Genomic DNA, 15,779 nt, shown 5'->3' with positions numbered 1-15,779 from the left:
AAACTCTCAAAATGTGAGATTTTGAAAACAATACTAAAAGCAGATCGTTTGGTCCTACCCAACACAACAAACTTTCTGTGCCCAGTTGTAACAAGAAAATCCTTGTTTTAAAACCGTGGGTGTTATGGGTGTTTTGTTTTAGTAATGGACGCTTTCGAAACACGATTCGTGAAGCTTCGAAACCTTTGCGAATCATTTCTTTCGTACCAGCTTCAGTTTCTATCGGTTTCAACTTCCAAGTTTCAACTTCCGAATCGGAGCGCGTGTCAAACTCCCAAAGTCACGTGATTTCAATAAAAAATGTTTTTAATCTTTATTGTATAACACAGAACTAAATAGATAGCCTATCATTTAAAATTGCTTACAGACCTCTGTTTAATAAATTTAATTTTTAAAATTAATTTCTTTAATTTCAGTCTTACTGTTTTTTATTTAATTTAGTTACTGTTGTGTTTCAAATTAAATTGTACTTGCAAAATGTGCAAATTGTGAAATGTCTAGGGAAGATATATACATTTGTAGACATTTTAAATTTGTTGACAGTTTTGAATTTGTAAATTTGTAGACAGTCTAGGGAAGATTTATAAATTTGTAGACAATTTAATGACACATTTGTATAATATAAAGGAATCATTTGAGTTAAATAGTCTCTTATTGGCCTGTTTAAATAAAGCTCTTAATAAAACAATCCACACAATTCAACTAAAGACTATAGCATTAAAGCAGTTGCAATTGATTTGTAAAAGGTCTTTTTACATGCAAGTTGTCTTTGCATTTACACCGCTCTCACCAGCAGGAGTCACCAGCGGACGGCGTTTCAAGATCTTTGAAAAAAAAAAAAAAAAGATCTTTGAAACCGAATCATGTTGCATGGTTAGTTAATTGCTTCCCAACACACACACACACACACACACACACACACACACACACACACACACACACACACACACAAACACACACACAACTGCGTGTCTCAGAGCCAGATTGTCCGGATTGTCCAGTGGACAATCCTAGAGGAGGCACTGACGTCACACTCAGGTCTGTAACTCCCATCAGTCCTCCTCAATCTTCTAGAAAATGATCGTCAAACACTTCTTTTGATACAAAGCTTCTTTGGCTTGTCACACATGTAGATTACAAAAGAAACGAATACAAATATTAACAAAGCGCTTATAAATTACAAGGATTTTTTTTAATAATAGGCTAAGTAAAGATCATTATTCCACATTAAACATTTTAGTTGTTGTCACATGACTTAACTACGTTTGTCAGATAATCTGTTCACGCTGATTAAGTCAGCAAAGTGTTCAATTTAAAGGGATAGTTCAACCAAAAATGTCATTAATTCAACAATTCTGTCATTAATTGATCGTGTCGTTCCAAACCCGCAAGACTTTCGTTCATCTTCAGAACACAAAAAATCTGAGAGATTTCTGTCCCTCCATAGACAGCTACGCAACTGAAAAAAAGTTCATAAAGAGATCATAACACTAATCCATATGAAATGAGCGGTCAAAAGAAAAGAGACTCAATCGTGATATGATAAGAATGCAATGTAAGTCGCTTTGGATAGAATCGTCTGCCAAATGCATAAATGTAAATGATGTACAGATTGAATTTAGGCTTTTATTCATATAAACATTGATCAGCAAACATAAACAGAAGCTCAAACGTGATGCGTAACACGAGAATGAACCTCATTGGTTCTCACGTTTCAAGTGAACATGCTTGAGCTTCAGTTTACCACAACTGATGTGTGAGTTGATGAATGTTTATATATGAATAAAAGCCTAAATTCAATCTGTTCATCATATAAAGCAGAATAAAGTGTCTTCAGGAAATGTGGACTAAATCGCTTAATTAATTTGGATTAGTTTTACGATCTCTTTGTGAACTTTATGAAGCGTCAAAGTGGTAGTTGCGTAGCTGTCAATGGAGGAACAGAAAGCTCTCAGATTTCATCAAAATTATCTTCATTTGTGTTCTGAAGATGAACAAAAGTCTTACGGGTTTGGAACGACGTGAGGACGAGTGATTAATGACTGAACTTTACTTTTGGGTCTAGTGTAGTTAACAGTAATAGTTCTGTTAAGAAATATCACATGAAAAAATGATATCCTATATAAGCAGTTTGTTAGGTTTTGGAATGTGATTAACCCGTTTGAACCTGGAAACGGTTAGACTGCGGGTGGGACCAATGGATTGAGGAAGTCAAATATCTTAAAGATGAGAAAAGTCAACACCAAAATGTAAATTCCTTCATAGTTGATCGTTTTGTCATTACAAACATGTGTTACTTCCTTTTTCTCTGTGGAACATGCAAGAGGATATTTAGAAAAACGTTGGTTACCAGACAGAACTGCATTTCCCAAAAGTATCATGAGCCAGTGATCTCTACGATCAACTTAACGATGCTTTTGAGAAACACAGCCCACTTTTATTGTATGGGCAAAAAACACTGCAGCAATAGTGAGAATTAAACAGTATAGATGCAATTTTGCATCTAGACAAGGTAGGATTTTTTTTATTGCAGAGAACATGAACATGAGCATATATTGATATAATACAAAACAAAACATCATATAAAAAAAATATAATTGTAAAAAAAATTAAACCGCTTGTTAAGTTGTGACTTGTGACCATATATTTATAGCACACATTTAAAACTAATCTTTTAAAAATTCTGTGTACTATGTGTCAGTCTCCATTAGGGATGGGCATTCGATTAAATTTTCTTAGTCGATCGTCGGGAGAATTAACGATCGACTATCGATTAATCATTAATATTTTTATGTTGAAATTCATTATTTCTTCAACTTTTTATAAATTAAAAATGCAATGAAAATACAAAAATACAGTTTGTTTGTCCTCGATGAGATCTTTATTACAAGAAGATCAACTTGTGGCAGTGAAACTGCACGTTCGGTAACGTTAGACTTGAAGATGCCCTGCGGTGCTCTAAAACAGCGGAACAGCGAGCCGGCGTTCTTGAACAGAGACCCATGGCCATTTCATCCGTTTTCTGTGATCGGATAACTATCCGATCGTGAAAAGACCAAATGTAAATGCCCTCCGAAACGCATTCGAGGCGGATTTAAACCCGATCGCTCAAACCACTTCAGGAGGAGAACTGAGACGCATTCCAGACGAAACTGGACAAGAGTAAATGCATCTGGTTGTTGAAACTACATTATGTAAATTTGACTTATCCCAAAAATGCTAAGAAATAAACATGTGAGAGCGTTTTATAGGCCTAGGCTATATGTCATGTTATAGCCAGATATGACGGCGTTACTGGAACACGCATCACCACAGATGAGCATCTATTCAAGCCAACGTGCAAACTATCGCAAATCAAAGTGAAAGTCATTCATCAAAACACAATCATCTTCATTAAAAGTAAAGAACCGAAATGATCTTACCAGGGCTGTTGCCGCAATATTGTTGCAGTCTTTGATTTAGAAATTTTCGCTGATGATCAATAAAATGCAGCTCATATCAGTTGCTTTCGGACGTGCAACAATTTAAAAATGTAGCGCGGGATTTCAAGATCGGATTTATATCCGTTTTGCAAAAACACATTTATATGACCGGGTGTAAATGGAATCGTTTTGATAAATCAGATAGCTATCCGATCTGAGAAAACGCATTTAGTTCCCATAGAACTTCTGCACCAGTCCACTGATTTCTGTTGAGAAAGATAAGCATGTTGACATGATCTGGGATCAGATGCGACCGCAACCTGGTGACAGCCAGTCCAGCCGCCGAAAACACCCGCTCTGAGGGGAATGACGTTGCCGGGATGCACAGGTACCTCCGCGCTAAAATCAATTCCATTGCTTCAAGACTCACGCAACGCAACCTGCATTAGATTAATCGATAACAAATAAACGTGATCGACGAAATTCTTAACGATCGATTATCGATCGTCGATTAATTATGCCCATCCCTAGTCTCCATGCTCACTGTGTCCCACACACCAATATTTTAAGGTGAATCTGAGGGTGTTTTCACGACAACAATGTATTAAAAACAGAAACGTTTTTCTTTCGCATTCATTGTCAAAATGATCCACATTCACACGGATCAGTGAAAAACGACTAAAACGCTGTATTATTCATGCCAGGCCAGTAGTTGGCGATGTCACTTTGTACAGAAAAACTACATGCCTATAGATTGAACACATAATAAGCATGCGCATGACATCACCGTTTTCACAAATGCGCATTTTTTGTAGTTTAAACCGAGACGATAATGGTAGTTTTCAAAAACGTGCACTTTGAAACCCGTTTTAAAAAAGTGAGCATTTTCAGGCACCCAAAATGCTGTTGTCGTGTAAATCAATAGCTAAAATGCATAAAACATGTTTTATGTTTAACAAAAACAAGGTTTTTAGTGCTGACACTGCAAGGCCCTAGCCTGGTAATACCAAACTCTGCTACTTCGGTTTGCTTCGTAGACAGAGTCTGGAATGGCACAATTGAAAAGTGTTTTCTTTCTTGCGGGGGGCGCTTGTCTGAAGTTTAAAATCATTGGTTACCCATAAGCCAATCACATGACGTTTGGTTATGGCGTGTGTTATGCGCATGCTTAGCCGCATCTAACTTCCACTGTAAACACATGTATGATGCGAAAACAAAACCATCGAGCGAAATACCGGAGTAAACATGGCTGTGAACGACTTTTGCAGATTATGTGAAGTAAATCTACGCATCCACGGTACAATCAGCGTCTACGTCACGGCTCTCAGCCCGCCCTCTGTTCGTTGATTGGCCCGGCCGTCCGAAGGCCGATGGAAAACTGAAAGATAAGCTGCTATCTCAGACTGACTACAGAAGCGAAATGAAATTGAGCGGAAGTAGGAAGTCTGACGTAGTCAGGCTAGCAAGGCCCATTGAGGAAGTCCAATATCTTAAAGAGGATCTGCTTTAATTAAAATGTTGATGTGAACAAAAATGAAAATTCTTTCTTAGTTTACTCACCCTCACTCTATGCGGAACTTTTTGAAGACTGTTGGTTTCCAAACACTTTTGGTTTCCATTGACCTCCAGTGAATGAATGGACAAAAAACACTCAAAACATTTCTCAAAATATATTCGTTTATGTTTCATATGTTAACATTCATATGTGTTTATGTGTCATACTTGGGTGAGTATGAGTAAATGATGACACAATTTTCATTTTTGTGTGAACTACCCCTTTAAAAAACAAGAACAAGTAGCCAATGTATACACGCACAAAAACATAACCACGTGCAAAGAAGAACAATAACAATTGAAGGAAAATACAATTCCAAATCTTCATTTACTCCATATAGCAAAAGTTATGGCCTTTCAATGAAAGATCCAATAGACCTCTCTTTGCACAAGTATTTAACTCTAAGGCCTTCGCCAAGTTCTGACTATCATATCTCTGTTTTCAGCGTTTGATTGTGTTTCTGTTGACTACCTCGGAAAAGATGAGCTAACAGTGTCTCTTCTATATTTATTTGCAATTTAAAGTGGCTACTTCACCTATGGCGCTCCATACACACCTTATTTCAGCTGTGGTTTGTAGTTTGAATTGAAAAGTAATTGAATGCATTTGCGTATGCAACGTTCATTTGATTTTCAGACTCTCTTGCATGATGTCGATTAGGATCAAATTCCAGACAATGTTCCCGACACCCTAACCGCTGTGACTAGCTGGTTTCCTAGTTTCCTTTTCAAATGGAGGTAGCTCATTCCTTGTTAATGGTGAAATGTCTTCTTAAGTGCCTTCAAACCCACTAAATCCAATTATATTCTAATGGATCTGTAAGTTACATCTCATCTGGGGATAGATAAGGGGGGGGGGGGTATATGTTGTCTTTCTTGCCACAGATATTCTTGTGGTACATTAAAATACCAAGCCTTACGTTATTCCTCTGACGTCTGGAAATAAAACATGAGGGGAAATTGACACCTCATTCAGTCAAACTGAAGGATAAGGATTAGGCTATTTGTAGAGCAACTTTATAATTTGAAATAATTTGTTCCAGCTACGTACAGACTGTCAGTCCAAATCTGATTTTTGTGCATAACCGATTGAAATCCGATTAGATTTAGTAAGTGTGAACGGACAAAAATCACATGAAATCCGTTTCAAGCTATATTCATATGTGGTTTGAAATCCTATTAAATCGCATTTCTGGAAATCGGTTTCAGTGTGACACTGCTCAGATCGGATTAAGTGTGACTTTCTCATAGCCTAGAAATCTAGACGCACCCTAGCGGCAGCAAAATGTATTTCGCAGCCAGGGTAGTCTAGCAACTCTCAATAAACCTTCTCGCTGCAAAAACCCAGAGTGGGTCAGGCCAATCACGTTGTGTATAGAGTAGGCGGGGCGGGCTTAACATACACGACAAAGTTGCGAACTTGCGACGGTTACCTGGCTGCTGCTACTTGAAAACAAAGAATGGCGGCTGCTGATGGAGAACAACGGTCTTTCGAATCGGCTTTGGCCGCGACTCTGGAGGACTTGGAGTTAAGTTTTTCTTTGAGAAAAGAGCAAAGAACGGCACTTAAGTCGTTCTTAAAAAAAGGAAGATGTGTTCGTCGTTTTGCCGGCCAGATATGGCAAAAGTTGAATCTATCAACTAGCTCCGCTGTTGGGAAAACGCTCTGGTTGGCTGAAGCGCTGTCCTATTGCGTGCAGAGGGAATTTGAAAGACAGCCGTTTATCCCGCCCCTCGGATTGAGCCGTGACTATGGTGAGTAGTGGTGGAAATTTTGATTCTTTCCAGAGACTCGTTCATTTTCAGTTCGTTCACCAAAATGATTCGTTCAGACTCGTTCACTGATTCGTTCAGTGACAATTTCTTCATAAATACTGCAGCAGGTGGCGAAAAAGAGTGTATTTTATGATATGTTTTAACGAACGTATTTACTTTTTAAAAAAAACTGATTTGGCTTTGTTAAAATTTGTGCCTTATTTACTAAATTAATAAAATAAGTCTAAATAAGAGGTTCAGATGAAACAAGGTTTTCTTGCATAATTAACATTTTAATTGTTTGGTCAGACATACACATTCATAAATCTGGGATTATATTAAACGCTGAGTTATGTTATGTATGTTAAATATGATAAACAATTATACGCACACCTATAACTGCGCTTTGAATGAGATTGAATCACATGCTAAATGACCGATCTACCCAGTACTCTCATTCACGAACGAAAGTACCAGTTTGATCAATTCGTTCACGAACGAGATCTCGCTCTCGTTCTTTTTTTACAGTCTATGGTTCAGACTCAAAACAGAGCGATCTCGGTCAGTGATGGGCGTATTCGTTCAGTAGATCCAACCAATTACATGCCCCTTCACAGCCCTAACTGAAATGTTATTTGCTAACGTTACGCAAATGAGACCTAACCAATACTGTCATATTTTTTGGTTTGTTTTAGTTTTTAGAGAAGTGCATATGACATGAATAAAACGTAATTAATTCATTTTTGATCATACAAAATGAACACAATTAGTAAAGTAAATTTTTCAAAGTGCAAAATACCACAAAACTAAGTCTAAAACACACAAACAAAAGAAAAGCAGGTAAAGAGAAGTGTAAATTTAAATCAAGTAAACCGTCAAGTACAAAATGACAATGTTAATTTGTCTTTGTTATATTTAACCATGCTTGCGTTATTAAACTGTTTTCATTACAATGGTAAAGTGTTAATTTCCTTCTTTGATGCAAATATGCTGACTACACAAACCCATCTCTATCGGTTCGCCACCATTATCGTTCAAACAACTGGTTCTTTTCGTTCACGAACGACATGTACCAGTTCGTTCACGAGAAGATCTCTCTCTCGTTCAGACTCAAAACAAAAGCAACTCGGTCACAGTCAGTGAAGGGCGTATTCGTTCACTACATCCAACAAATCACATGCTCCGTCACATCTCATACTCGAACGCTATTGGCTTGAGGTTTAGTCATTCTTGACAGGTTGAAAACACAGAGCTATCCAGTTCACTGAGCTGCGCATGCGCTGCAATAGCGCCGCGCGGCGGTGGAGGGAGGAATTTCAGTGAACGAGAAATATGAGTCAATGGATTACGTGAACGAGAACGATTCGTTCACCTAAAAGATTCGTTCAAAAAGAACGATTCGTTCACGAACGTAACATCACTAATGGTGAGTTTCCAGACCTAACATCTTGATGTAGGTCTGGCTTGCCAGGCTAACTTTCTCACACTTTCTCTGTAAAATGTAAACATGTCAGATGTTGTTATAGGAAACATGCTGAAGGTCGCTGCAGAAACAAGGTTGTGTTGTTGTCGAACGAGCAGAATGACAATAGCCTAAAACAAAGTTTTGAAACCGGTGGAGACGACAGCGTGGAATAACCCAGACAGTAACATAATGTCGGCCCAGATCCGGCCCACATCTGGACCGTGTGGAATCCACGTGTACCAGATGTAGGCCGGATCTGGGCTGACACTATGTTGCTGTCTGGGAAAGCCACTCATATACTTGCCTCCTACAGTTTTGCCGCTCCCTCAGAAGACGCAGTAGTCCAGCGCTGAGGCTACACATTGCCATGTTATAAAAAAGACAGCATATGTATTGCATTTGCAATCCCCTCCATGTTGTGGTTGTTGTTGGAATATACCTACCAACTCAATGTCATTGCCAATGCCAATGCGAAACCAATGCAGATATTCCGGAAAACGAAAGAGCGGCATGGACACACAAATCGGATCTGAACAGTTGCGTGTGGCCATCAATAATTTTAGATTAGATTCCAATCAGATACACAAATAATCTGATTTTGACTGACAGTGTGAATGTAGTCATTGAGTGGAAGTGCCTCCTATTGTCAGGAAAAAGGTGGATAGCCTACTCACGGCGAAGTTCTTGGTCATTCTTCACTTAGAAGTATGTTGGAAATACCTTTTTAGTGATTTACTGTTAATGGATAGCTAAAATAAACACGCAACCGAGACAGAGAGAAATGTGGATATATTTGCACAAGCTCTGCAATTCACTGGCATCATGTTGACAGATGAGGTAATTAAAATTACTCCTACGATTGTTTGATCATAAAGTAGCCTATATTTGAAATAGTTTGAATGAATCCCCTTTCTTTGCATGACATATTGACATTACAGTACAGAATGGCTCTCTCATAAACGTCACATCCTTTTGATTTTCCTGGCAAAAACGTCCCGAATCATACTGTATATGACCATCCATAACTGACATAAAAGTACCCAAAACATGCTTACACTGGTCAATAAGACATTTTAATTTGTTATTTTTACCAGTTTAAACCAACTAAACATACATTTTGTGTTTTTCTCCTTCGGCACCCCTAGGAAAACTCCCCTCACCTTTTTTTTCAGAACTTAAAGGTTGTATCAGCGATTTCAGGCCCAAACATAAATGATCACATTCATCTAATCTTTCCTAGCTGCCCGCCCCATAAGCATGCCGTCAAAAAAAAGCGTCTCTGTAGGCAGCCTAGGCTCTGAGATCTGTACACAAAAACAGTTGGGTTCACCAACCACTCAAAACCAAAATAAATAGTGTTCCAACCAATCACCGACAGGGGTGGGTGTTGTGAGGTTTTGTGCTCGTGCACGTCTGCCTATATGATGGCGTCGGCTGCACGCGAAAACCTCACAACACCCACCCCTGTCGGTGATTGGTTGGAACACTATTTATTTTGGTTTTGAGTGGTTGGTGAAACCAACTGTTTTAAACGTACATTCAAACCTTTAAACGTACATTCAAGATCAGGGAAATGAAACATGATTGTAGGCCTATATCTCTTACAATGAACGATCATAATAACAAAAACAAAAAATAAATATCATGAGTTTGCGTACGTCATTATTAGTGCATTATTACGTCTTTATAATGAATAACAAATGTTACACTTTTTTATAAGTCTAAGGGATGAAATAAGAGGATAAAATTCTGCAAGAAAAATAGGAGATTTAAGCCATTTTGCTTGAGAATGCAATACAAGATAAAGAAATTAACATATTCATGGGACAGCAGTTTAGGTTTTTCGGAATAAAAGAAAACCTCTTTGAGTACGCAGGTGTGGGTCACATTTGAAGTAGAGATGCACCGATTACAATTTTCTGGGCCGATTCCGATTTCCGATTTTTCATTAAGTTTGACCTGCCGATACCGATTTTAGCCGATTCCGATTTCATTTTTTCTAACCACTTTACAGCACACACAAATATTTATTTTATATCATTTCTATAATAAAACATTTTACAATTTGCATAGTTCACACACATCTAAAGTGCAGTGTTGTGGAAGAACCATTTCCTTTTCACATTCGATATCCAATAATTTTTGTATTTATGTATTTAGCAAACAAAACGTCTGTATGAAAACAGGGAATGGCAATAAAATAATATATAAATAAAAAACAAAATAAATATAGCCTTGCAGTATTAAGATATTTCTCAAAGCACACACACACACAGGCCTATTGCAATCACTTGTACAAACTGAATAATAAAACAAGTTTAAATGGGTACATTTTCTATAAATATTAGTCTTTGTTTTCTTTTCTGACATAGCCTACTCCAGTTCTTGTTAAAACACGCAAATTCTGTGCATTTTGGGCACTGTTTTTGTGAAACCCTATAAGGCTATTTTCCATCAAAAGTGTGCTTTCCCTTTAATTGAGCGCGAGCAGTGCAGAGCAAATAGACTCGGCGCCGAAACACGCGCTTCACTGCTCGCGACGCTCCTGCTTGACGCTCACGCGCTGCTCCTGCTTCCGTTGTGAATGCACTCAATGATTAACATGCACGGCGAAAAAAAATACGCGCTTGCGGTCTGAACGGACGTAATTCACGAGGTTTTCTACATGTGCTCCGTGTGCACGTGTGATGCTGATGTTGCGCAATGTTAATCATGCGGCGCCCGAGTGCATTTGACCGGCATAAAATCGGCATTTGTCAGACTGACCGGCCGGTCGCCGGTTACGGCCGATCACGTGAAAATCGGCCAATTCCGGTCACCAGCCGATCAATCGGTGCATCTCTAATTTGAAGGGCTTAAAACATAAGTAGCCTACTTAAATAAGCCCAAAAATGTATTAGTTATATTACAATTAGCTTACATACAAAATAAATGGGAAGCTGTTTCTTCAACAAAACCACAAAAAGAGCTAGTTTCATCAATATCAGAATATTTAGAAATTTTTGAGTAAGCAGGATAGAGTTTATGAAGGATTTTATTATGAATTTCCTTGACTTTGTTATCCCTCCACCCATTAGACGTCCAGAGAGTTGGATCTGGACGTCATTTGGCTCCACAGTTAGTTAGCACCACTTGAATACGGACTCAAAAGGGCTTTTCACACTGAGCTTGACCCCGGGTTATTGTCGTTCTAAACCGTTTTTAACCCTGGGTAAAGGGATTGGAGTGTTAACCCCGCATTGCGGTGCCAAACGTGTACAGTGTGAACGAAGCGGTGTTACAATGTTAAAGCTAGACGCTTAGCAAGACAAACAATCGCGCACATATTTGCGTGCTTTGTATAGTCATGGAAACATAGCACATATAAACAGTATATTTAGCGTTTGAGATAAAAAAAGAGAGAGAGAGAGAGAGAGAGAGAGAGAGAGAGAGAGAGAGAGAGAGAGAGAGAGAGAGAGAGAGAGAGTCAAATGCTGACAGAAAACGCGACAATTTGAGTGAAGAAAGACCGTTTTATTCTTACCTTTATAATGTCCATTCAGTATAAACTCGATAGTAGCCTAGTCGGCAATACAAGGATGCGCAATGCTAGAGGTTTACGTGAACAGGTCGCGTGCTGCGTTCATCCAATCAATGACACTGACACCGCAAATATGCAAATAAGAACGTTAACCCAAGGTTTAGAAATGTACAGTGTGAAACGTCAGTTTATGAATACCCAGGATTAATTGTTAACCCCGGGTAAATAAAGAGAAGTGTGAAACGTGAAGCAAGATAACCCAGGAATCAGTAGCACAGAATGCAAGTAGAAAATTTGCAACACCCGAAACACTCGCGGGCTTTCAATAGGGTTTTCACACTTGAAATAGTTAACCCTGGGTCATTCTAAACCCCGGACATCGCCACGGTCGATTCCGAGAGAAAACATGAATTTGAATTAAATGTAAACTGCTTTAGAAAAAAGTGTCCTATATAGCCTAGTATGTAGTAGGCTAAGTAGCCTATACAGTAGTGGCCAAATGTGATGTTTATAGGGGATATTTATTTTTAATGACCCTACAAGTTTGATTAAACCATCAAAATGTGTGAAAAATATTTTATATATTTTTCCAATATTTTATATGGTTAGGCCGTTAGGGTATTTATCCAACAAAATTATTTGGCAATAAAAAAAAAGGCAAGCTACAGGTTTTAATTTTCTATGCAAAAAAGCATGGACAAACTAAAAGCTCATAGAAAAAAGCATAGAAAAGGCTACTTTGACTACAATATCAGTAATATTTTGTTGGTTCTCTCTTGTTTTTGCATGTTTAGAATTTCTTTCCGTGTATGACAGATTGGCCAAATTATATCTGCACAATTTCACAATTTGCATGTTTCATTTCATCATCATCATGTGTGTGTGATAATGAGGAAATGAAACATGCCAAATTGTGAAATTGTGCAGATATAATTTTGCCAATTTTGTTACACACACACACACACACACACACACACACACACACACACACACACACACACACACACACACACACGCATATATAGGCTACATCATATATTTTACAGTTTTGAAGGGGGTGGATTGGAATCCACTGCTGCTTCAATGTATATGTAATGAGTGATTATAATCAAGGTATTAATCAATATTTTTCGTTCTAAATATGAGTTGAATAACTTCTCTGGAGATTTTACTTTGTTATAGAAGTTACCAGTGACTGAAATGTTCTTTTCATGTATTCTTTAATGTCAGTATTTGATATCTGAATGCAGTAACAGTGCTTGCCTATTTATCCCGGCTTCCATAAATGAAATGGGGACTGGTTTTGTGTTTGAGAAAGGTCTCCAACATGTTAAAACACATAGGGGTCATTGAAGCCAATAGTTTAAGGGACCATTTGTCAGTTAAAGCCTATATTTTTCATTTAGACTAAAGTGTCCTATCCTGAGAGAAAGAACTTGTTATCTTGATGTTTTAAGACGAGACTCCTGTTTATAGTTAGAGCCTGGCCAAATCCAACCTTGGAAAAGATGTGTGTTGGTGTGTGTGTTAGTCTTCTTGCCTACAGGTTAAAGAACCACTAGCATTGTTGGAGATTGACTGAGTTGTTCGAGACATGTTGGCGCCCAGCAACCCAAATCTGCGACCTGGAAGGTCACGACGTGCCTAACTTCAGGGTCTGAGTGTCAGCTGCATAATCTATGGAGATATGCTTCAGTCTATCTGTATATGTGTGGAAAATTACTATGTTTATCTATTTCTTAGCCAATGAGAATCATTCAACCTGTAAGCAGGGACGTAGCTTAAACCTTGGAAATGGTATAACTGGTGTGTGTGTGTGTGTGTGTGTGTGTGTGTGTGTGTGTGTGTGTGTGTGTGTGTGTGTGTGTGTGTGTGTGTGTGTGTGTGTGTGTGTGTGTGTGTGTGTGTGTGTGATGATATGAAACATGCCAAATTGTAATTGTAATTCTAACTGTAAAAAATATGATAAATTTACTGAATTGACAAGTAACAACACTGTAGCAGTCACAACTTAAAATTATTATGCCACAGACTTATCAGTCTCAATACATTTTTAAATACTCTATTTAATTTACATAAGATTGCACTGATTCAGTTAGCTATATGTGAGGCCTGCAAAAGTTTTGGTTTGGGAATGCTTTGATTTTATGGATGTCTTTTATATGCTAACCTCCCCCAGGCAAGTGTACATACACTTTCAGAATAAACCCAGAAATTAGGAGTGGGTCACGTCAGGCATGTCTGCTCTCCCCTATTTGTTTTGCCATTGAGCCTCTGGCAATTGCCTTACATAGGGGTGGGCGATATCTCGATATTTACGATATATCGAGATATTTTTTAAACTCGATATGGATTTTGACATATCGTATAGCCTATATCGATATATTGTTTATATTTAATTCTGATTTCGCCAATTTGCTTGCTTGCCTTCTCTGTGCTGTGCTCGCGCTCGCCCCCGCCCTCCTCCGCCTCCTTGCTTTTGTTCCCCCTCCCCTCGCGTGTTGTCTCATTCAACCAAGTCCCCCGAGTCCGGTCAGGCACATCAATCTGTCCCCGCCCAGCGAGTGCTTGAAGTGCGTCAGAAATAGCGCGCGCGCGATCAGTTGTTGTTGGTATTTTTTTGTGTAGCGTCGCCTCTCGCCGCATTGCTTTTGTTTGAGGGCGCTTAACACACTCACACTTAAAGTCCCCATGAAATCAAAATTGACCCTATTTACTTTGTTAGCGCATATTACTAGTCTTGTGGTGAACAATTAATCCGTGCAAGAAAATATTTAAAAAAAAATTTTTTTACCATGGTAATCTTTAATCAAAATCTGAAAATGCCCCTCCCCTCTGCATTGGAGGACCTTCTCTGATGACGTAGGTTTGAGGAATTGGTTTGGGCAACGCGTAACCACTCCCCTCAAACCGTTAGTCTGCTATGAGCAGAGATGGAGAGGAGGAGCGCTAGAGTAAAACCCTGCCCTCTGTTCAATATTCCTTTTCACTGGGAAATACGTCATAACACTGGAGAAAAGTCGTTTGCAACTTCCGGTTCACGGGGACTTTAACATGCTCCCCTGTAGAAACGGGCCTGGCAGCTCGCGAAAGGTCTAGACACGGTGAAAGTTTCCTGATTGTGACGGATGGCCGAATTTACATGACACATTATAAATTAGCATTAGCCTAAGTTACCTATTCTGCTATATACAGTGTCAAAAAGAAGAGAAGAGGATAAAGGTGGATAAAGACAGAGGTAAAGTGATGTAATGAATGAACAGTTTATCTAATTGCATAGTAGTAAGATACTGTAATTTAATAGCAGTTATTTTTACCTTAAACTTTATGCTAGCAGTTGTTCTGAGTTCTCCAGACAGAGGCCCCAGACAGTGTGATTTTGTAACAATCATGTAAATTTTTAGATTTATTTTTATCACTTTTTTTATATTAATGTTTTGCTCTACAGTTGTGCAGTTTTGGGGGGATATATGGCATTTTTTTTGTATTTATTTGCCAAAATTAGTAATGACATTTCTATACAGGTTTATTAAAAATGGTGCAATATGTATTATTTCTTCCTTTATTTTACAGTTAAATTATTATTTTTGTATACAGGGATTTTTTTTTTTTAAATGTCGCAGAAGCACTTTGTTCCTACATGAACTGCCTACCTATTTGCACGTCAATAAAAAAAGACTTTGTGGTATTTGGCATATTTGTTTTTGCAGTAGTTTTTGGGGGGTTATTTTTCCTGTAAAGATATCGAGATAAATATCGTATATCGAGATATAGCAAAATATATCGAGATATATTTTTTGCTCCATATCGCCCAGCCCTAGCCTTACATAGCAGTTAGCTATGTGAGGCCTGCACTGATTTTTCTTTTTTTTACAAGATGTTCTTGAGTTTGGATAACCACCAAACCACACAGACACAGCAGTCAGCCAAGTCTGTGAGCAGCTACCAGACAACATAACCACTGTTTGTCGACTCTTGGAATCATTCACCAAAAAGTTTGAACTTGTCACCTGCAAATAACTTATCAAATAACCAGTTGTTTCTCTAATTCAAACATTCAAAA

The sequence above is a fragment of the Scardinius erythrophthalmus genome, assembly GCF_964197995.2.
Source record: "Scardinius erythrophthalmus genome assembly, chromosome: 2".
Classification (NCBI taxonomy): domain Eukaryota; kingdom Metazoa; phylum Chordata; class Actinopteri; order Cypriniformes; family Leuciscidae; genus Scardinius; species Scardinius erythrophthalmus.
This window is presented reverse-complemented; position numbering follows the sequence as displayed.